Here is a 24817-nt window from a genome sequence, read left to right as displayed (position 1 = left end):
GGCCCACCAGTCTGGTGGGAAAAAAGTCGTCTTTTCCTTCTCTCCTCATCTATCCAACAGTGACCCAAGAGACCTACCTATGTGTTTCTTTTGTCCCTTCTGTTTTGGCCATCTTTGAAGCTGCATCTATCTATCTATATCAGCATTGCCATCTCCCAATCAGAGCTAGAGTCAACACAAATAAAAATCTAAAAAGTTCTATCTGGATAGTATGATCGATATATCTTAATGATGTATTGCACTTCGGTTGTAAGATTACAAACTTCGGTTGTAAGGTTAACTGTTTTTTCTAGGGAAACAGGAGAGGGTGCTCCCCCTACTTTGCTTTTATTAAAAAGGAAAGAGTTCTTACAACGTGAATCAAGAGACAAAGAAAGAAATGTTTTTTTTTTGTAGAGTTACACATAAGCTTCTAGCCATTGAGCAAACAAAGGTGCTGAGCTTCGTTTTGCTCTGAGTATAACTTCAGCAAATTCCCTTAGAGAGACTGCCTTGCAGTGATGAGCTGAGGGTTGCACATGCTGGAAAATTGCATCTTTTGGGATGGTCTCGGTGGACCAGCACATCGTGACAATAATCTCCATGAAAAAGATAACTAATTTTTAAAGGAAACCAAGGTCCTGTAACGCCCCAGGTCCGGCATACGGCGCAGGCCCACTCTACCGAGGGGTGGGCCCCACCTACGTAGCAACCTGCTTACGTTTTCGTCCTCGCTTCGCGTAAAACGATTAACCGAAGGTTAATCCGCATCCTTGGCCTACTCGCATCACTTGTCGCTACAGTACTCGCAATTCGGCCCGGCCCATCACACTGGCCCAGGCCCATGAGCGGGGTCTCACATACACCCACCCTTAAGTTGGCTCTAAATACCATTTGTAACGCCCCAGGCCCGACACATGGCGGAGGCCCACCCTACCGAGGGGTGGGCCTCACCTACGTAGCAACCTGCTTACGTTTTCGTTCTCGCTTCGCGTAAAACAGTTAACCGAAGGTTATTATGTGTTCTTGGCCTGACTATTTAAGCTGGTTCGGCGAACTCTGAACTACCGATACGGTACTAAACTTCCGGTAGCTACAGTGTTCACAATTCGGCCCGGCCCATCAGACTGGCCTAGGCCCATCAGCGGGGTCTCACAGGTCCCAAACGGATCAAAAGGCTGCTGAGAATAACCAAACCAAGGGTTGAGCAAACATGATCTTGCAAATGGGAAGGCCAGGAAGAGATGGACAGGAGAGTCTTCCAAGGCAGGTCGCAAAGAACACCGTTGTAGTCATCAAACGCCATCGTTTTCCTTCTTAAAGGTTAACTTTGCATCTAGACAAGTGTTTTGTTAGTTCGTAATCACAGGTAGCCATCAAATTTACGATCCATACCCATGTGCAATGAACAACCTGCATTTATGAGCAGTGTCATTTCCCAATTTCAGGTTGTAGCTGTAGCGGTGACACGCCTTGCAGAATTTCTGCCAAACAACGCTCGTTGTCTATTTACGAACAAAAGTGGCTGCGGCATGTGTAAACAACAAAGAACACACGTACGTTGTTGAAGACCTTATTAGCAATGTACACGTACGTACATGCAAATGTACGACATGGCATGCCACTGTACCTCCTTCGCATGCATGAGCACACTGATTGATCGATCTGGTCCCGCCTTCATGCATGCATGTCTGCAGCTAGCGCCTAGCGGCACCGCTCCGTTCCGTCAGCGCTGTTGGCTTTGGCGTGATCTCCGCATGCATCTGACATTCTGACTTGGGCAACTCGGCGGATGTGTCGGCAATCCGGTCTGGTGTATGGTATGGACGACCGAGAAAAGACCCATACGGCCATACACGTATCCACACACGAGTCTCCTGCGGGAGGAGAGAGCTCGATCGACGACGACGACGACGGTTTTGATGAAATAGAGACTGATCTTTTCATAGCCATGCGAGCGGAAGATGTAGTCGGACCAAACCACAAATATGTGATTACATTACCATTTCTCAATCGCTAGCTGGTAGTCAAGAAATTTATTATCGTTAGTCACTAACATACCACCTGCAATCACTACCTGCTGGATTGTTTGAAAAGCCACCAACAAGAATTTTGCTGTGCATGTATTAATAGAGTAGAAGCAAAGTACAACAAAATATTATTAAAAAAACAAAACCAACCACCCTCACAGAGGAGCAACAACACGACAACCACAGCAGAAATACACTGCGTGAAAGGACCAAGATGCCTAAGAGAGGGTGAATTGGTGTCGACAGAATATCGGACTAGCTGTGGGGGTATAACCCCAGGTACCCATGGCAATGGACATGGGCCGCATCACCAGGGGAGGTCCAGCCCATAAGATCAGGGTCTACGGTGCTCGGCTCTGGTCGGCGTGCACCGCAAGGCAATCAGAAGAATCTTGAAGATAGAGAAGGATCTATTCAGATATGATAGATATCGTATTCCTTGTAAATACTTACCATATAGCCGAATAGATCTAGATCTAACCGACTTGTAACCCTGCCCCCAGACTATATAAGGCGGCCAGGGACCCCCTCGAAATCATCTCATATTCAATACAATCAACCAAAGACACAGGACGTAAGGTATTACGTCGACCAGACGGCCCGAACCTGTCTAAATCACTGTCTCTACGCCTTGTACATGTCACCATCTAGTTCCTGATCACGCGTACCTCTACCAAACAATCTACCATCGTGGGTACCCCCTCGGTGGATTACCGAGCATCTTTTGTCGACAATTGGGGTAATTCTAAATTTGCAATAATTAAGCCCTAAACTTAGCCCATTTTATCCCTTGTGTCTAGAATGTGATTCTATTGTTCTCTCGCACAAAAGTTTTGCACCCTAAGTTCCAATCCCACTCTAGCGTGGCAATTCTAGGAATGTAAAGACATAAAATGAATTGCTCAAATGTAAATGCTCAAAGAAAAGAGAGGGAAAGGAACACGATGATGTTTTCCGAGGTATCGGAGAGTCGCCACTCCCCACTAGTCCTCGTTGGAGCACCCGTGCAAGGGTGTAACTCCCCCTTGATCCGCGCAAGGATCAAGTGCTCTCTACGGGCTGATTCTTTGACCCCCCATCGTGGTGAATCACCCACAACCACTCACAACTTGACTTGGGTCATCCACAAGCTCCGTCGGATGATCACCAAGCTCTCAATCACCACCGAACCGTCTAGGTGATGGCGATCACCAAGAGTAATAAGCACAAACTCTCACTTGATCAAGACAAGCCTAATGAGAAAGGTGAATGCACACTTGTTACTCCCTATGCACTAATGAGGTCCTTAATCTTGGATTATCATATCTCAATCACCCCACTAGGCTCTAGCTCTCCCTTACACTCCCAAGGTGTTTCTCAGCTGAACAAATGGGCAAAAGACCTCCCATGGATGAGTGGAGTAAGTATTTATACCACCTCATTCAAAACATAACGTTTGGAGGCTGAGTCATCACTCTGCGGGCTGACCGGACGCTCCGATCAGGGTGACCGGACGCTCTGGTCAGTTGTACCCACCACTGTGTCAGAGAGAGCTGTTAAGATTTGACCGGACTCTGACCAGCGTCCGGTCAGCACCCACCGGACGCGTCTGGTGAAGAAAAAGCCTCTCTAGAACCTCTCTAGAGTGGACCGGACGCAAGCACCCCAGCGTCCGGTGCTCCTCCACTTAGCGTCCGATCAGTACCAGACGACTGTAGTTGATCAAATGAACTGACCGGACTAACCCTCCAGCGTCCGGCCAGTCATTTGACCATCCATTCACTTTCAACTCGAAATCCTATGTGAATGAAATTGACTCCAATTGATCTTAGGGCTATTCCTGAGCTACCTAATGCTAGATTTGACAAGTGTGCAGCACACCTAACCCACTAGACTCACCTAGGTCAAGCTACTAGTCCATACCCCCCTTAATAGTACGGCCAAAGGAAAAATAAAGTTCTAAACTACTCTAAGTGTCTCTCCAACACCAAACGACACATAGAACTAGTCTGTCATTTCCCTTGTCGTCCATCCTTTGAAAACCAAAACGATTTTCATCGACAGGGGCATGACAACCATGATTGTCCAATCAATTTCCATTACCATGACCCAACTCAAATTGCCTCTACAAAACACACGTTAGTCATAGTAATCTCGTATCATCATTAATCACTGAAACCCAACTAGGGGCCTAGATGCTTTCACTGCCGATGAAACAACCCTGGGGCTACCATTGTTGCGCCGTCACCATAGGAAGACGCCTTCAACTGGCTATCGCTGCTAAAGCAAATTTGGTCACTGGCATGCGTGTGTCTATCTTCGCAGACCGCTTCTAGATAGCCATGCTATCGTTGGCCCCCGTGGGTTGCCACCATCCACCACCACGGTAAGGACGAGTAGCATGGGCACGACAGAGGATCTCCTTTGCATTGCCTCCAAGGAGGGAACGACGTCCACGAACGTCGTTTGCAGTAACTTTTCAACCGAAGAAAACCTCAAAGGGATGGGGGCCTCACAACAATGCCTCCAAGGATGGACATGTTGCTGATGCGTCATATCATTGCTGGCATCAGTACAAAGCCAAGCAAGACTTTCGCCTGAGAGCCCCCTCTCCCCAAATACAATGTTGCCGTGCCTAAGCATAGGCCGCCTCGGCTGTTCCAATCACCGAAATCCCATAAGGTAGCATACCGAGTTGGACATTGCAAAACAATGCCAATCACCATACACGTCCACAAGAGATGCCTCCATCTTGATGTCGTCGCCGCGGCAAATAGGTCACAGACATGCATGGCAAGTCGTCGTGGGCGCCGATCCTCACGATCAGTTGCCAGGACAAATGTTGTCACCCCCTACAGAATGCCCCCAAAGAACTTCGCAACCACAGAGCGCATCGTGCTGCCTACTTGCCATCGTTGTATCAATGCTAGTCCAACCAGACCTCCATGCCAACGACCATAGTACTTGACCACCATGCCAAACATCCTCTATGCACGATAGTGCCCTCACCATCGTCCCAACACCAACAGTCGTGGCACCATGGCTCCGCGGGGCACGTGCAAAACCTGGCCTGCACCAAGTGGATCCGGCCCACTAGGCCGTGGCCACATCGCCGAGTTGCAGATCTGGGTGGTCATAGCACCACTAGCCGCTCATCCCTCTCTCTCGCCGCCGCCTCTGTGACATCCGACGTTGTGGGCTTGTTGCCACAAGACGTGGGGACGCCACCGCCATCCATGGCCCTCGCCTAGCAAAGTCGCAGTCACGCCACCTCCGAATCTACGGTGTCACGTAATTGTCGACCGCCGCCCTAAATTCACGCTCGATCTGCTACCGTAGGGAGGGAAACACCGCGCCACCATTGTCCTTGCGACCGCTCGAGCTTCCGGTGTCCCGCTCAGGCGGCAACAAGGCCCAAGTTGGAGGGGAAGGGGATGGTTGTGCGGTAGCCAGGGTCCACCCGAGCCGCCCTAGGTGCGCGGCACGGGCATGGCGGTGGTTTCGATTTCTTGGATCTACTACCCACTCTACTAGATTTTGAACAGACAATGGGTAATTATCAGTGCTAGCCTTGGCTTTATATTGCCGACTGCTCATCCGGCAGCTATGCCTATTTCACAAAATAAAACAAAAGGAAAAAAAAACACCATCCCTCGCGCCAGGGCTGGGAACGGATCCACCACCTGCATTGGGGTAAGGGAGTGGAGGAGACTGAGAACGAAGAAAGGGCCGAGAGGGAGACGGATAGAGAGAAGATAAGGATGTGTGTTGTGCGGACGTGACCCCGCAAGGAGTTAACAGTGAATAAAAATTTTAGATTCCGAGGACTAGAGAATCACTGCAGGTTGGGAGTACAACCCAGCAATGATACCTATCACTAGCAGTTTTTATGACCAGCATTGATAACTATACATAATTGAGCATTACCAAACAATACATATATAAATGTTAATTAGTTGGATGCATAGTTCAGCAGCAGCAGGATGACACAGAATTGTGGGCCATATACACAGGCTACGTTGCTTTCCTAACCGGTGTAAGAGATCAAAATCTCACAACGTCAACTATAGGGTCTAGATACTACAACTATCATGTTAGGAAAATAGATTGTTCGATTTGGAAGGCTCTAATTAATTATGCAGTTAGCTGTGCGCTTGTGGGCACTGTACGGTCTCAATCGATTTAGTTTAGATGGTTCTTTCTTCTGGTTCAGACGTTATGGCTAGCTAGAGATCGATACAGAGCTGTGCTAGATTGTGTGTGCTAGCTAGCTAGGTTTGACACTGAGCAGATAGGAAAGATACACATATGTGGACAAATTAACTATCTGTTAAGAGACTTGCTCAGCTAAGCAAGCTTAGTTATTGGCACATAAGTACATCTTTCTTATCAAGGACAAAAATAATGAAAATTAGAAAAAGACAGCAGATGATCATTAAAATGCTACTCTACGGGACGACAGAGCAACGAAGTTCTAAACCTGAAGTCCTAAGCCGTACCTTTTCAGCTAACAAACAGTATTTTTCCTCTCACAACAAATCAGTTAACAGTACTTTCAGTCATGGCTTATAAATCAAGCGAAGGGCATTAGTGCTTATGAGAGTAATCTGTGTTTGGTTGGTGCCTGCCAGGCATCAATTATAGCTGTTAGATGACTGAAATTGATGGCACGAGGTTGTCGCCTGGCAGGCAGCCAAGGCTGCCAGCTCCACCAAATATACCCTAACAGCTTTTTAGTGTAGTCACGAATGCAGCATTCTATATGAATATTTCTAAAAAAATGTAAATCTTGTTTTCAGAGCAGTGGTTTTTTCCAAATTAAATTAGGCTTATAGAAAAAAGGAAAATTGGCTAGCGGACACTGAGAGTGTAGCTCGTTTGCTGGCGGACACATAAAATGGAGCCATTTGCTGAAAGACACTCTCGTTGCTGACAATTATGCTGTTGAACACCATGTCCTTTATTTTATTCATTTCCACTGGTTGAAGAGAGAGAAAGGTGGGGAAATAATATTTTTGCCCCTGCCTCTTTCTTCTTCCTCTCTCCATGTTCTTCTCCCCCGCTCACCGTTCGGCATCGGTAAGCGCGCGGGACACCAACGGCCGCCGGCGTGCGCGGGATCTGGCAAAGCAACCGTGGTCTGCGGAGGACGATAAGGCAGGAGCGCGCAGGATGAGTAGGATCTGGCCAGAGCGTGTAGCAGGATCTGGCCGGCAGCCGAGGCGAGCACGGCTGCGGGTAGGAAGAGCACCTCCGAGGCGCGCAGGATGAGCAGGTCACGAGCGCTGCCAGCCGCTGAGGCGGGCACCATTGGCGAGCATGCAGGAAGCACCGCCAACGAGCACACAGGAGGCGCGCGTGCGGACCCGCTCGGCAATCGCCTCCTCCTCCTCGTTTGCATGTGCACGTTTGAGAGAAGGCAGGGAGGGAGTCCGCACAGCCGAGGACCTGCCCAATGCGGCCTATCGGAGTGGCAGCGCAGGCGCCAGTGCAATGTGGATCCCGCTCTGACACCGAGGTTGGGCAACTGAAAGGTCCTAATATGGCTAGAGAGGGGGGTGAATAGCCTATTTAAAAATCTATAAATTAACTAGAGCAATTTGATTAGTATGACAAATAGCGTAATGCAAACTTGCTCTAGCTCTACAAGGGTTGCAAGCCACCTATCCAACAATTCTAGTTGCAATGATTACTTAGGGACACAAACTTGCTATGTAATTACTCACTAAGGGCTCTCAAACTTGCTACTCTAAAGAGCTCAACTAGATGAATGTAAATAATAAAGCAAGCTCTCAATTCTAATTACACTAAAGAGCTTGTATCAACTAGTTTACAAGAATGTAAATAAGTGAGTAGGGTGATTATACCGACGTGTAGGGGATGAACCAATCACAAGATGAATATATAGCCAATCACCGGGAGAATGCCAAAGACAAGAGACAATCGATTTTCTCCTGAGGTTCACGTGCTTGCCAACACGCTACGTTCCCGTTGTGTCGACCAACACTTGGTGGTTCGGCGGCTAAGAGGTGTTTCACAAACCTCGTCCACATGATAGGACACCGCAAGAACCGACCCACAAGTGAGGTAACTCAATGACACGAGCAATTTACTAGAGTTACCTTTCGGCGCTCCGCCGGGGAAGGTACAATTCCCCTCACAATCACCGGAGACGGCCACGAACAATCACCAACTTGTGCCGATCCTCCATCGCTGCACCGAGCCGTCTAGGTGGTGGCAACCACCAAGAGTAACAAGTGAAATCCGCAGCGCAACACGAATACCAAGTGCCTCTAGATGCAATCACTCAAGCAATGCACTTGGATTCTCTCTCAATCTCTCAAAGATGATAAATCAATGATGGAGATGAGTGGGAGGACTTTGGCTAAGCTCACAAGGTTGCTATGTCAATGAAAATGTGCAAGAGTTGTCCCTTGAGCCGGCCATGGGGCTATAAATAGAGCCCCCCATCAAATAGAGCCGTTATACCCCTTCACTGGGCAAATCGTGGGCCGACCGGACGCTGTAGTCCAACTGACCGGACGCAGCATCGGACGCTCCGGTCGTGAATACCGGACGCATCCGATCGGCATACCGGACGTGTCCGGTAGCCCCAGACTGCCACGTGGCCGATTCAAATCATCATAGCCGTTGCCGCGCATACTGCCGATGACCGGACGCTCACACCGGACGCAGACACTCAATTGACCGGACGCTCCACCGTCGAGTCTGGTCGAGTCCAGTAAGCCACCAGGGCCGACCAGACGCATCAGGTAGAGACTGACCGGACGCTGAGCCTCAGCGTCCGATCGAGTACAGTAAGCACCCATGGACGACCGGACGCGTCCGGTCACACCGGACCGGACGCTGCCAGCGTCCGATCGACTTCACTACGGAACAATGTTTTTCTTAGTCATACCGGACGTGTCCGGTGTGGCGACCGAACGCGTCTGGTCGCTGAGTCTACCGCTGAATACCGGACGTGTCCGGTCATCATACCGGACGCGTCCGGTCACTCTGTAACCAGCGCGACTACCTCGTCTTCGACTCTATCTTTTTCACCCTTGCTCAAATGTGCCAACCACCAAGTGTATCACCATGTGCACATGTGTTAGCATATTTTCACAAACATTTTCAAGGGTGTTAGCACTCCACTAGATCCTAAATGCATATGCAATGAATTAGAGCATCTAGTGGCACTTTGATAACCGCATTTCGATACGAGTTTCACCCGGCTATCAATCCTAAATGTGATCACACTCGCTAAGTGTCTTGATCACCAAAACAAAATGGCTTTTACATTTTATACCTTTGCCTTGAGCCTTTTGTTTTTCTCTTTCTTCTTTTCCAAGTTTAAGCATTTGACCATCACCATTGTCATGATCTTCACCATTGCGTCATCACTTGGAGTAGTGCTACCTATCTCATAATCATCTTGATAAACTAGGTTAGCACTTAGGGTTTCATCAATTAACCAAAACCAAACTAGAGCTTTCAGCAACCATGTGTTCACGGCGCGCGAGGCCCGACGCCGTACCTACATGGGGCAGCTCTAGCAGCGGGGCTACTCCGGAGGGACAAGTAGGACCGGGCAGCACAACAACCGGGCCACGCCGGTAGCGACGGCAGCGCTTAGGCGCTCGGGAAGGAGGCGTGCGTGGAGCCCGCTCCTCCGGCCTCCTTCTCAGTCACAAGCCATCGCCGCTGAGGAAGCTACTGTGGCCGCTGCGGGCACATGCGTCCAGGGCGTCGTGGGCCGTCCTAGGTCGCACACCAGGCACCCACAGGTGAGGCTAGGCAGCCGACCTGCTCGTGCACTGCCATTAGCCGCCGACGCACCCCCTCCCTGCCGGGCCATTGCTGCTACACCGCATCTCCTCCATCAGCGAGCCCTCCCTAAAAGTGCATTTGCCCCCTATGTGGGTTTTGGTGTATTGATGACATCTAAATTAGGGACTAATGTGATCTTAATAAGATATGTCGCAGCTATTAGTCCCATGAAAGACTCAAAGAGTTGATAAAGATGAAATGGTATCCCTCAATTCTTGAAGTTGTAAAGGCGGATGAACTCAAAGCGCTCTCCAAAGATTTTATATTTTGTTTTGAGTTTAGTATCTGCCGCACTATAAAGAGGGATGCAAACTTAGTTGGTCTAAGGAAGATAGAGTGCTCAAGCATAAAAATAAAATCAAAAGAGAGACACTCTATCACTTCATGAGCACGTAAAATATCTTTTTGAGACTTTTGGTGTCGGAAGTCCCGATGCCCAGTCACTTAGCCTGCGCGGTCACTGTGACTGTCGAAAGTCCCAACGTGAGTCAGAACTCCCGATGGTCGGAAGTCCCGACTTAGGTCGGGAGTCCCAACATCTAGACCTTGGCTGGCTCGCTGACCGCTCTCGTCGAAAGTCCCGACGTACGTCAGGAGTTCCGACGTTGACCTACTCGTAGTGACTTTGACCAGTGTTTTCTTTATAGGTCAGAAGTCCTAAGATCTACGTCGAAACTTCCAATGTAGATCTGAATGGTTGGATTTCTACCTTGAGTATAAATAGCTCTCTCCTCTCTTCTAACCGGCACTCACTCATTCATTGCAACCTACTCACGGTCAAAATAGCTCCCAATCATTCAAGACTCCAAAGATTTTCTTAGGGTTTCGACTCAATCTACGGAGTGATGACCTTTCGGCGTCAAAGGAGTAACCCCAACGCGTTACCTTACCACTAGGAAGTGGGGTTGTAAGTTATTGAAGTCACAAATTTTATTTTAGCACTTGTAGTACATTTCCTGTAGGCGTCTGGACTTCTGGCAGTTTGCGTTGGAACTTCTAACGACGTCGGGAGTTCCAACCCAAACTGTCGAGACTCCCGACAGTTGCTGACAAGTGACTTTGAGTTTTGTGTAGAATCTTTTAGATACGCCTATTCACCCCCCTCTAGGCATTGTTTAGATCCTTTCACTCCCACCGTCGGGCTCGACCAGTGTGGCCCTCCCCTGCGGTGCTGCTCTCCTACTGTTGTTGCTCCCTCCCCTGTCGGTCGATGCTCTACTCTCTAGGGCGGGATCGGGTGCGAAGGTGAAAGAAAAGGGAAGGGAGAGGGGAAGAAGCAAGGGGCAAAAGGGACATTTCACGACTGTTCTCTCTCCTCAATCGGTGAAAATGAATAAAACAAGGGGTGCGGTGTCCAGCAGCATAATTGTCATCAACGAGAGTGTTCTTCAACAAATGGCTTTATTTTGGGTGTTCGTCAGTAAACGACCTTCACTTTCAGTGTCCGCTAGACAATTTTCCCTAGAAAAAAGTATGACATTTAGGGGGTGTTTGGGACTGCTCTATAAACTTTACCGTGGAGGAGCTCCACAAAAAACTAGAGTTTGTGGAGCACCTCTTTAGATGCTCTCACAACTCCACCCATTTCTCTCGAACAGAGTGCGTGAAGCTAAAACTGTTTGGCTAAAAAACATGAAATAGAGCTGAAAAATATGGAGCGGGGCAGTCACAAACACCCCTTTATATTTTGAATATATCTATTATGAAAATATATTTCATGCTTAATTAATAATACTTATTATGCATCATAGGTATTAATAATATTTTTAATATATTTATTATAGATTCCATATTATTTGACGGCTCGGGAAACGAGAGTTACGTGTGTTTTTTTGTTGGAGGGAATATCTATGTATATGGCTATGGTTACGCAACGACGACAGAGTGGGTAAGGAATCGAGAAGGTTCCTACTCGCAAACACCAAGTTAAAGCTGGCCGTAATTTGCGCTATCTGGCTACAAAAAGTTGAGTGGGATCGGAGGCCTCCACAAGGTAACCGACAAAACGAAAGAAGCATCCACCCATCCGTCTCAGTTGTTAATTACAGTGCTCCTAAACTAATTAACAATTACATAGGAGCTGTACAGTGATGTCATGATCACATAGAGACAGTATATGTGTACTACAGCGCCATAATTAGGTCAGCAGCTGAATCCACCACTCTTTTCTTTCTTCTCAGGCAACAGGCATGCACTTTTTTCACAAATGTGCTGAGAGAAATCCTGGTCAAAGCAAATGTGAGTACTCCTGCGTTGTAATATACCGTTTGGATACCTATGGATTTTAAGAATTCGGATTAAAAAAATCTCAGAATTCTAGAATCTCGTCTGAACCGTCAGATTCTAGTAGATTTTATCACACAAACACGAAATCCAATTAAACGTATTAGATTTTTTTTTATCTACCCCTAGATTCTTAAAATCTCTAAGGACGAAACGGTAACCTAAGTACAGCAGCAAACAAGTTCGAATTCATGTCGTTTCAGAGAAGGAAAAAAAGATGATGAGGATGAGGATGATAATTGAAGTGAGGGCGTACTGTGATGACGATTGTGCCAGGCATGCATGGTGTCCGCCCGGTTTCTGACGAGCACTGCTGAACTGGATCTGGCTTTGCCGTTGCCGGGCGCGCACTGGTGTCAGAGGAGTTCAGAAGAAGGTGGAGAGGACAACGCCGGCCGGCAGAGGCGGCAGCAGGTAGGCTGCCCCATCCAGCCGGCCAGACGCCAGAGAGGAGCATGCAGTGCAGTGCAGCAGACTGGCTCACTGCATCCAGTGCAGTGCAGGTGACAGCATGCATTGGAAGCGCCCCTGTGTCTCCGTCCCAGCGAGCTCTCTAGCTCGCTCTGACGCGCTCTTCAGGCAGGCTTCACCATTCACCGGCCGGCCGGCCGGCCGGGGCGGGGCGGCCCATCCACCACCGTCCATGCCCATGCTATTGCTACGGTCCAGGCAGAGGCAGGCACCTGCAGCCACAGCAGAGATGGCTGGCTGGCTTGCTCTGAGCCTGCTCAGTCGTCGTGCTCGCCTCGCCGTCGCCGGCTAGCTACTACAGTAGCGCGGAGCTCGGAGCAGTTAGCAGTAGGGTACGACGTGGAGATTGTGCTCGCCCTCGCCGGCCGGCACAGTGTGTACATGCAGTATCCCTGTATTTATCCCCTGTGCCTCTGTGTGTGCACTGTTCCATGTAAACGGCACGTAGGCAGCAGGCGTCGATCGCCATGCATGATCTGATGCAAGCTCGCTAAGCCGGGGAAATTTTGTCTCAGGCGGCAGAGGCCGCAGGTGCATCGTGCAGTGGGTGTGCTTCTGGTTTTCTGCACCATATGCGTTGCTGTTGACTTGAGCTGTTCATACAACACATGCATGCATAAATATTAGGCTTTGTTTAGATCCTGTCAAAACTTTACGCCCTGTCCCATCGAATGTTTGGACACATGCATGGAGTATTAAATATAGATTAAAAATAACTAATTGCACAGATTGCGACTACTTTGCGAGACGAATCTTTTAAGCCTAATTAGTCCATAATTTGACAATAAAGTGCTACAGAAACACATGTGATAATGACGGATTAATTATGCTTAATAAATTCGTCTCACGGTTTACTGGCGGATTCTATAATTTGTTTTTTTATTAGTATCCAAACACCCCATGCGACACCCCATGTAACATCCGATGTGACACCCTAAGACTTTACATCCTTGTCTAAACAAGGCCTTAGTGTTTTAAATATATATATATATATATATATATATATATATATTTGGGTAAATTAAATAAAAAAGAAATTGTTTGTATTGGATTGGATCTTCAAAAACGAGAACTGCATTGTTTCTTTTGGACGGAAGCCGGGAGTATATAGCTAGCAGCTACTAGCTCCAACTGGACTAACCTCCAAGAAGAGTAGAGAGTGCTCGGTCACTCACATAGTCACATGCAAGTGCAAGTACAGAGAAGAGAAGCAGTATTGTCTACTCCTATGTGGCTAGGCTATAGTAGTAGTAAACTAATAAGCAGCCTGATTAACCTAGCTAACTGTGATCCCAAATATAAACTCACTCACTCTCCGACCTAGTATATATTAATTAGTACTAAGGAAACAACGTGCACTACGTAGCTAGCTAAGAGTACACTCGAAAGAGACAGGCTATTAGTCATTGACAGAGGTAATTAACTAACTATATTACATATATTATTTACTACTAAGCTTGACGCCAAGTAGTGATCGAGTTGCAGGCACGCAGGCATGCAGCTGGGCTGCCTCCCATCGGCAAGCACTAGAAAACACAGGGTACTATGGCCTCGGTTCTGACAATAAGAGCAAGCAAAGCCAGCAAAGGGTTCGGTGCGGAGCGGCCGAGAGGGGCGGGGCGCTGAAAGAGAAAGAGAAAGAGAAAGAAAGCGCGTCAGGACATGGCCGGGTGCAGTGCAGCCGCTCGCACACTGCCCAAGGCCGACTCCTTGCGACGACGTCCGTCTACCTATACCAGGGTAGGGACGTAGGGTAGCCACTAGCCAGCCTCTGCTGTGCTCCCCGGCCTCCTACACCCTATTCGGTGGTAGCCACCGCAGGGCACAGTCCTCGTCCTCGTCCTCGTCCTCCCTCCTCTACAATCCAATCAAATACTATCCACCAGCATTTAGAATAAGTAATTGTAGAATAAGTATCATCTAAAATTCATTACTGAGGCCTTGTTTAGATCACCTCCAAATTCCAAGTTTTTTCACTCTCTCTCCATCACATCAATTTTTAGCCACTTGCATGGAGCATTAAATATAGGTAAAAAAAATAACTAATTGCACAGTTTAGTTGGAAATCACGAGATGAATCTTTTGAGCTTAGTTGGTCCACGATTGGACAATATTTACCAAATAAGACGAAAGTGATACTATTCACCGAGTTGAAATTTTTTGCAATCTAAACATGGCCTGAATTTGAAGAAAACAAAGAAGAGAAATACTATATATATATATACACCTCTGTTAATAATTAGTTCCTTTATATAAAATAAACAGATCAAACTAATAGTCTAACTAATATTTAGCTAATACCCAGCTAATAGTAGCTAAGGGCTTGTTTGCATCCATAAGTGGCTAATAGGTCATAGCTAATATTAGGTCTTACTATTAATTAGCTAGTTTGGTTCAACTAGTGTAGTTGTTAGTTGGGTATTCAGCTAACAATTAGCTAGATCTGTTTGGATCCAAGTAGCTGATTATTAGCATCTACAGTACTATTATCGTCTTTGGCGGACACTTGCTGGCTAAACAACTACTTAACGACCGTTTAAACTGGATAAACAGTCGACTAAACAGATACAATATCATCACGTAGCGTTTTAGTTCAAATGGTGAGTAAACGGGCTAAACGAGCCGTGACAGCGGTTTGTATTATTAGCCATGCTGTTATTAGACAAGGACGCGGCGATTTCCTCCGGCGCGCGCGCGGCCACAGCCACAAAGCAAGCGGGATCGATGTTAATTATTACGTACTAGCTAGGTTAGTTGATGATGGCGCGCGCGGCTGGGGCGGCTTAATTACTAGTACTAGTTTTATTCGGGCGAGCGGCGCGGGCACATGCATGGCTGCCGGCGGCTTTGTTCTTGCACAGGATCATCGGACACGAAGAGACAGGCCAAGCGACGCGGGTTTTGGTTTTGGTTTTGTGCGTGCTTGCATGTGCTGCGAGGCTGAGACCTGACTGAAAGCTCATTCGCCTCTAGTGCCGCTGTGGCACTAGCACTGTGCGTACGCGTCTTGTCTTTGTATAGGAATAGGATACCGATATATGCTATGCGGCGCCGGTGATATACGTAAGCGTGTTTTTCTCTCACAATAAATTAGTGAACAGTACTTTCAGCCCTGGTTTTTCAGCAAAACGAACGGAGCCTAAGTATGTACGAGTAGGATTATACTATATATATAGGAGTACTAATGCATGTGTACTACTAGTATAGTATATGTAGGATCGGTGCTACGTACTAGTAGCATGCGGCGGTACTAAGCTAGCTACACTAGTGTGTGTGATCTTTAATTTCCGCCCTGAGCTAAGGGTGTATTTAGTTCGTGAAATGAAAAATTTTGGATGTCATATCTGATGTTTCGGGGATGTCGAAGAGGTTTTTGGATACTAATAAAAAAACTAATTACATAGCTCGCCTGAAAAACTGCGAGACGAATTTATTAAGCCTAATTAATCCATCATTAGCGTATGGTAGTTACTGTAGCACTTATGGCTAATCATGGACTAATTAGTCTTAAAACATTCGTCTCGCGATTTCCAACCAAACTGTGCAATTTATTTTTTTGTCTATATTTAATACTCTATGCATGTGCCGCAAGATTCGATGTGATAGTTCGGGTTAAAAAATTTTGGAAACTAAACCAGGCCTAACTAACTAATCCTACAGAAAGTCCAAAAGGTCGCAAGCAATGCATGGAAGCAATAGCTTGCATGCAAGACAAAAGTGCAGGGCATATGTGTGTGTATTATATATATGCAGTACTGTACTGGTAGTAAATTAAGTTTGTTTGTTTTTTCCTCGAGCATGCATGATGCTAACTGAGCCTGTTTGGGAGCTCCACAGCCAAACGTGTACGGGCGTCTGATTTCACATATCAAACACACCCACCTTTCCTACTAGGATTTTCGAGGGCTATTTGACATTTAGAGCATCTCCAAGAGACATTCTAAATTTTATGCTCCATATCTTTGTTTAGCTATCCACTTTGTAAAAATCCTTTCTTCATAATTCAACACATTCCAACGGACTAGCCATATCTCCAACAGAAAAGAACGGAGTTTGGAGCAACGCAAATATGGCACTAGTTGTCAGCCTCACATACACTAAGATACCAAGGCATGTTGGCTAGCCAAATTTAACTAACGAGACTCATAGGATAGCATGTCAAATGAGATAGCAATCGTGTTGGCTACTGGCCATTTTTCTAGAGCTTTAATTAAAAATAGCATTTGCATGTTAGATACTAATTCTGTTGGAGATGCTCTTAGAACACGCGGTTATCGTGCCTCATCTAGCTACATATAGCAAATAACTTTTCACATGAATTTTAAACTATTTCATAGAAAATAATTTGACCTCTTGGTAAGAAGATACCTCTTCGTTTCAAATTATAGTCGCTCTAGCCTTTTTTTTATACATAGCTTTTGTTATACTCTCTCTATCCCCAAATAAATCACTTCTTAGAATATGTGCCAATCAAACTTTCTTAAGTTTGACTAACTTTATAGAAAAAAGTAACAATATCTATGAGAGATAAAATGAGCACATTATGAAAATATATTCTATGATATATCTAATGATACTAATTTGATACGATAAATCTTGACTTTTTCTAGAAATTTGGTCAAACCTTAAAAGGTTTGACTTAAGATAATTCTAGAAATCTATTTATTCAGTGACAGAGGGAGTATACCAAGACGTACATTATGTCTAAATTCATAGTAATTAACTCAAAAAGGTCGTAATTTATGTTTACTAGGTACGGTTTGAGTTTTTTGTTTGTCAATAAGTGTCCCTACGTGTTTTGTAATTTCCTCGTAGATACGGAACAGTTTACCAGAGACAAAACCATCAGGATATAATAGTTCATTTAATTTCCTTTATTTGATCCAACAGTGGTTGGAGCATGCTGCTTAATATATTCTATTTTCTTTTTGGCATATAGCTTTATATATATATATATATATATATATATATATATATATATATATATATATATATATATATATATATATATATATATATATATATATATATATATATATATATATATAGACACACACACATATTATACGTGTACATTTTTATGTTCTTCATTCACGCCTTCAACATAGCCTCGCGCCACCAGGACTCTGCTAGCTGTAGTACAACACATCTCGATCATTTATAGCAAAATTTTGTACTTTGGCCTCTTCATGATTTCTCTTAACTAACAATATAATGGTCCCAGAAATCATAATAGTCTCCTACTAGTAGTACCAATAATTAAGTCCAACAGAATTACGCCGCTAAATTAATAAATTGTACGACCTAGCTACGTACTACTATACCTACTGTGTAGCCAATACTACTACATACTTACATGTAATATATTATAGTGTAGTCTATACATACTGATAATACACACATACATGCCCTATCTATCTACTCGCTAGCTACGTACACTCCTACACATGAACTGCAATTACGCGCCATTATTTATTTGTGGACCAATTAAACCTCATGCTCGCTTGAATTTGTGACAAAGAACGCAGCCGGCATGCATGTGAGAGGCATCACCCATCCTTTACAAATTAAAGTTGTCTTCCCTTTTGCTTGGGACCATCTCCATCTCCATGCATGCATATGCATATGTTTGCTGCTGCTTCCATTTCCACCCCCACACTAAACACAGCTAGCTAGTGCTAAGGGCTACTATCTCTAACCATCATGCATCCATGGCTACTAGCTAATAAGGTTAGATACATAGAGGGTGGCCTTAACCTAACAGGCTTACACCTGTTCACTTATGCTAAAATTTGATTTATGTTGATGCTTATGTTAATTTGTTGTGAGAAAAAAATACTATTTGTTCACGGAAAAGTAGTTCAAACGAATAGGACTTTAGCTGCTAGTAGCCAGCTCAGCTCAGCTCTACACACTTCATGCAGTGAAATTAATGCACCTATGCAAGCACAGACAAGCTGACTAGGAGGGGGCTAGCTGGCACCCACCGGCTCCACTGCCCCAGTGTACTATGAAGACTACTCCCTCCTTTTCAAAATATTTGTTGTTTTCGTTTCCCCAGAAACAACTTTAACAAAATATATATTAAAAAATATTAATATTTATGGTACATAATTTGTATCATTGTAAAGATCTTTGAATTTAATTTTTTAATAAATTTATTTAGAGATATAAATGTTGCACGTATTTTCTACAAATCAAGTTAAATTTGTGGCACGGAAACCAAAAGCGACAGATAATTTGGGACAGAGGGAGTACAAATCTCAACCGGGAATAAATGAATTTTTGCAATTAGGTTCCTAGACACATATAGCTGTGGTTGTACACATATACTCCATTTGTTCCCAATTAACTGTCATAGTTGATTTCTGTGCCGAAAGTTTTACTCGATTTATAGAAAATACATATAACATTTATATCCTCAAATAAATTTATTAAAAAACTAGATTCAATATCTATCTAATGATATTAATTATGTAACATAAATATCAATATTTTTATATATATTTAGTCAAAGCTGTTTCTCGAGAAGCGAAAACGACTGAGGGAGTATAGATAAGGGCATGGTGTTAGGTGTGGATAGCATTGGCCCAATAAATTGATGTTGTTAGGTCTGATTCCTTCTTTGCTGCACAGCAGGATTCTGAAGATGTGGCAAAGGGAAGGGGGGGGAGAGCTAGCTTAACATGCAACACCACCAGCTACCTCTTGCTTGCTTGCTTGCATTGCTCATGAAAGAGAAGGTCAAATTTTGTTGTTGGCCAGCTGAGAGTGAGTGAGAGGGTCAAGTGGTCCACAAAATCTAACAAGGCCTAACTCGTCATCATGCATGTCACTTTCCTCCTCCCATGTACCATGTATGAGATGGAAATGGATTTTGTAATTGGGGGGCTTGTATGTGTTGTGCTTGTGCACCAATGCTTATGACCAATACACATCAACAACTTTTGGTTTTTTAATAAATATTCTTATAGCCCACCTCATCTTTGAAAAGGGTAAAACTGGATTCGTATGGTTGGTGCAATTAGTTAGGCATATATGCTAGTCTTTAGTCTACAATTATTTATTATATATGAGATAATCCATACATATATCCATCCATAATACTAAAGAGCAAAAATTTCTCTCAGCTCAATTTTCGTCCTTTACTGTCCTCCTGGGCTCATCTATCTTTTCACTCCCCTGAGCATAAGAGTCGTGTCCGGTTTAATAAGAGTTGTATATTACGTGATGAATTAGATATATAAGAGTCATAATAAAAGTTAGAATAGTGAGTATCGTGTACAGAGTTCAATTCAAAACGTATTGAAACAAAAAACGCAAGTTGTACGTCTACTAGGAATACTATAATGCATTCCTTTAATTTGCTTGATGGGCTACATCAACCGAACTATATAGGGCGTTGAATTTGCAAGGTCTATATAGTGCATTCATAAGAGACACATTAATTGAATATCCTGCCGCCGGTTGAACATGTTTTAGTGCCCTAGCTAATGAGTAGCAGCTAACTAGGGATCGGAGAAAACGACATTTAACTTGTGAACCTTGGGCGAATTGAAAGCCGGACAAAGGCCACGGTATTCTCATTGCATTTAGTGCTTGCTACTGTTGCTCTACTACGTACTACCACAGAAAGAGAGGAAGCATAAGCCTGTTCGCTTGTTGGTTTCAGCTAGCCAAAACCAGCCAGCCAATAGTGTTTTTCTCTCACAATAAACCAGCACCAGCCAGCCCAAACCAGCCCAGAAACCAACCAGCGAACAGGCCGGATACATACATGCACAGTGTCGAACCTAAGTGGAGTCTCCATTTGCACAAATTTAGTTTTTTGCTTTTTTCGTAAGTTAGCTATCCTGTATTAATTTTGTTTAATTAACCACCTGAACTGAATATATAAATTGTGTTACCGGCATTTTTACTTGAAAATGCAGCCGTATAACTAGCATTGTATTCAATACTCTGCAATGCTTCAATTCATATAACTCTACAAGATAATCAACGTAGGTCATTCCCTATTTTCAGCTAATCATTGAATTCATATATGACTTTTTTCTTTTCTTCCCCCAAACTTTCTGAATTTAAAAGTTTTGTGGCGCCTCTTAGATTCTAGAAATTATTGCTCTGTTCGTTTTTGTAACAGCCTCGGTGTTACACCGTAAATCATTTACTAAAATATGTCATGAGCATCATGTTTATGTGTTAATGCATGTGATAAAGTGTGTAGATCAATTTATGTAACTCGAAACGATCAACTAAAATACGAAACGAAAGTTGATTCAATAGTTCATGCATATCAAGTAGGGTTTAAACCCAATTTTTATTAAGCAAAAATGCTACAGAACATGTATGTGATACTTAAATAAAGTTTGAAGTATAAACTTTGTAGATGACAATGAAATACTTGCTGTAGAAAAACAATGTTACTAGCTAGTATTTCTAATAGTCTAGAAACATAATTTAAAAACAAATCCAGCTCAAAAACTTAGAAATTTTTAAGTCTGCCAACGGCTAGACATTGCTATGTTTAGCAATTTATTGTGAGAGATTGGGTAAATGAGTGGTGTAGTGATATAGCTCGATTTGGTAGTCTCATGTGCGATCTTGAGTATTGTGAAGATGGTTTATGTCCTAAAGCAACCGTTTGGTCGAGTTGAACGCTTTAAAATTCGTGCGCGTCACTGGCTTGGGTTGGTTGGCGCTGGGTGCGCGGTCACCACGCGGCCTCCTCACGCCGCGCGCGTGGTCGCGCCTCGTGCGGTCGCTCTGCGCCGCCGCGCTGGGTCGGTCGGGTCGCCCAAGCTTGGCCGAGGCCGACCGCAGCGAGCCATTGGCCCTGCGCCCTGCTGCCCTGCCTAGCACTACCGCCATTGATGCCACCGCTACCGCGTTGCCGCTGCCGTCGCGTCTGCCACTGCTGCCTCGCGTCGCGACACTGCCGCTGCCGTCGTGTTGCTCCCGTACTCGCGTCTGCTTGCTGCATCGCGCTGCCCCCTCCGTGGCCCGGTTGGGAGCCGTCTGCACGTAGCCGTGCACGCCGCAGTCGCCTTATCAATTATGGCTCTGCAGCCACGTGGGCCACGCTAGTCGGACGTGCGCGCATGTCGGCTAGCGCCAGCGTGTGGGCCTCCCGATCTCGTGGCTCGGGTCCCGCCAAGGCGAGGACGAGCCGAGCCCATTGCCGCGCTCCATTTCTCTCTTTCTTCCTCTATTTTCCGCCGCCATCAAGTCACGTCACGGTGAGCACGAGAGCGAGCACCTCTCATCAATTCCTCGTGCTTGCGTCTCCGCCAAGGCGAGGACGAGCCGTACTCTGGCTGAACATTGTTCAGCGTCCGGTCCTGCTGATGTGGTGGCGCACAGAGGAGACAGTGAGTGACCAGACGCTGGGTGCGTCCGGTCGGAGGTGATCGGACGCGTCCGGTCGTGACTGGAACCTTACTGCAAATGACCGAACGCTGGGGTCCTGTGTCTGGTCACTTCAAAGCAACATGTCTGGTCACAACTTAAATGTATTGATGACTGTTGAGATCGGACGATCAGCATTTGAAGCAGGGGCCACGTGGCGTGCATCGTGCAACCGGACGCTAGGGTCCTGCGTCCGTTGGATCTGACCGATGTGTCCGGTCGCCCCAACTTTTCAAAGAATAGAGAGCCATCGGCTCTATTCGTGGGGGCTCTCTATTTAAGCCCCATGGATGGCTCAAGCTCTCTCCCTTGGCCATTTGCATTAACATAACAACCTTGTGAGCTTAGCCAAAGCCCTTCCACTCATCTGCATCATTGATTCGTCATCTTTGTGAGATTGGGAGAGAATCCAAGTGCATTGCTTGAGTGATTGCATCTAGAGACACTTGGTGTTTGTGTTTCACTGCGGGATTCGCTTGTTGCTCTTGGTGGTTGCCACCACCTAGACGACTTGGTGCATCGGAGGAGGATTGGCATAAGTTGGTGATTGTTCGTGGCCATCTCCGTTGATTGTGAGGGGACTTGTACCTTCCCCGGTGGAGTGTCGAAAGGTAACCCTAGTGGATTGCTCGTGTCATCGAGTTACCTCACTTGTGGATAGGTTCTTGTAGTGTCCAATTGTGTGGACGAGGTTTGTGCAACACCTCTTAGCCGCCGAACCACCAAGTATTGGTCGACACAACGGGGACGTAGCGTGTTGGCAAGCACGTGAACCTCGGGAGAAAATTGGTTGTCTCTAGCCCTTTGGTATTCTCCCCGGTTATAGAGTTAGTATTCATCTTGTGATTGGTTCACTCCTCTACACGGTGGTATAATGACCTTACTTACTCATTTACATACCCGCAAACTAGTTGTAGTAAGCTCTTTAGTGTAACTAGAATTGAGAGCTTACTTTGTAGCTTAAGTTCATTTAGTGACGTAGTAAATTGTGTGTCTAGTGACATAGTAAGTTCTTTAGTGTGAGAGCTCTTTAGTGAGTAGACATAGTAAATTGTGTGTCTAGTGATCATAGTAACTAGAATTGTTGGATAGGTGGCTTGCAACCCTTGTAGAGCTAGAGCAAGTTTACTTTTTACTATTTGTCATACTAATCAAATTGCTCTAGTTGGTTTGTAGATTTTTAAATAGGCTATTCACCCCCCTCTAGCCATATTAAGACCTTTCCCTTGGCTCCCTCTCCACCGTGCGCACACCAGTGGGAGCGCTACCGCCTCCCCGTTGTTGCTGACGTGGCCGTGGCCACCGTGGCTCATCACCGTGCTCATCGCGCGCACGTGACCAGCACTGCTTAGGTAGTCATCGGCCAAACCACCACTTTGGACGGGTTCACGGTGTGCCCCTGGTGCTTATCCCCTATCTCTACCGTCCTGTTAGCGCTATGGCTCACCGGAACACGGTTGCCGCCGTTGCAGGTTGCCTGCCGTCGGAGAGAGCCCGCTCTGCTTCACCTCCGTTCGTGCCACCACCGCCCATCGTCGCGTGTCGGCCTATAGATGAGCATCGGTCCCCTAGCTAGGTCCGCAAGCGTCTCGGGTGGCCAGCGTACCGCCTAGTGCCACCGCTCACCGCGCCGGAGTGCACAGGGGAGGTCAAGGACCATGCCATTGTAAAGAGGAGAAAGTGTAAGGTTTCCATTGCAAAGTCGTTGTCTATAGAAATAGTACGTGTAGTGTTCGCGCTATTGTTTAATAACGCGAGGGCATTTTTGCAAGAATGCCAGCGCGCGCGTGGGCTCCCCGCCGTGGGCCACCTCCGCGCATGGGCCGCGTTGGGCCAAAATGAGTTTATCTTTTTTGTGGAAAATAGAAATAGCTTTTCATTTTAATTCTGAGCTGAACTTTGGTAATTAATATAAAATAGTGTAGGTATCCAAAAATTGTGAAACAAATTTTGTTAAGTTTCTAAAATTGTGCTCTATCTGTTAGTATATTTAGTTCATATATATACATGTTGATACCAGGAGCTATTAAATCATTTGAGAGTGCTTAATATTATTAGGTTAAATGTTATAGAAATTTTTGTGATAAATTAGTGATAGTTTTAGCTTTGAAAATTTTACATTAGCTTCATAGTATTATTATGTTCCCTCTGTAATTTTTGTAGCCTTAGAATAGGCTAAGTACTAGCGTAGTTAGGTGCTCCTTGTTGTAATATAAGTTAAATCGCTAATAAGAGTAAGATTATATTTTAGTTGCTAAGTTAATATCCGTTAGATGAATCCATACCTATTTTTGTGGAAATGATAAGTAGTGAGTATCTTAACCATTAGAGCTAGCTTATTGGCTTAGTAGATGTATTCTTATTTTAAGAATTATTGTTGCCTTAGTATTAACGTGTTGCATCATTGAAAGGATCAAGATGCCCAAGAGGGGGGTGAATTGGGCTAATTCTAAATTTCTTTACAATAATTGAATTATATGGTTAGCCCAATTAACCCCTTATGCCTAGAAAGTGTTTCTAATTATTCTACCGCACAAAAGACTTGCAACCTAAGTTCCAATCCTACTTTAGCATGGCAATTCTATGAATGTAAAGACAAGAATTTAATTGCTCAAAGTAAATGCTCAAAGTAAATAGAGAAGGAGGAACGTGGCGATGTTTTGCTGAGGTATCGGAGAGTCGCCACTCCCCACTAGTCCTCGTTGGAGCACCCGCGCAAGGGTGTAGCTCCCCCTTGATCCGTGCAAGGATTAAGTGCTCTCTACGGGTTGATTCTTCGACACTCCGTCGCGGTGAATCACCCACAACCGCTCATAACTTGACTTAGCTCATCCACAAGC

The sequence above is a fragment of the Miscanthus floridulus genome, chromosome 19, assembly GCF_019320115.1.
Source record: "Miscanthus floridulus cultivar M001 chromosome 19, ASM1932011v1, whole genome shotgun sequence".
In the NCBI taxonomy this organism is placed as follows: Eukaryota; Viridiplantae; Streptophyta; class Magnoliopsida; order Poales; family Poaceae; genus Miscanthus; species Miscanthus floridulus.
This window is presented reverse-complemented; position numbering follows the sequence as displayed.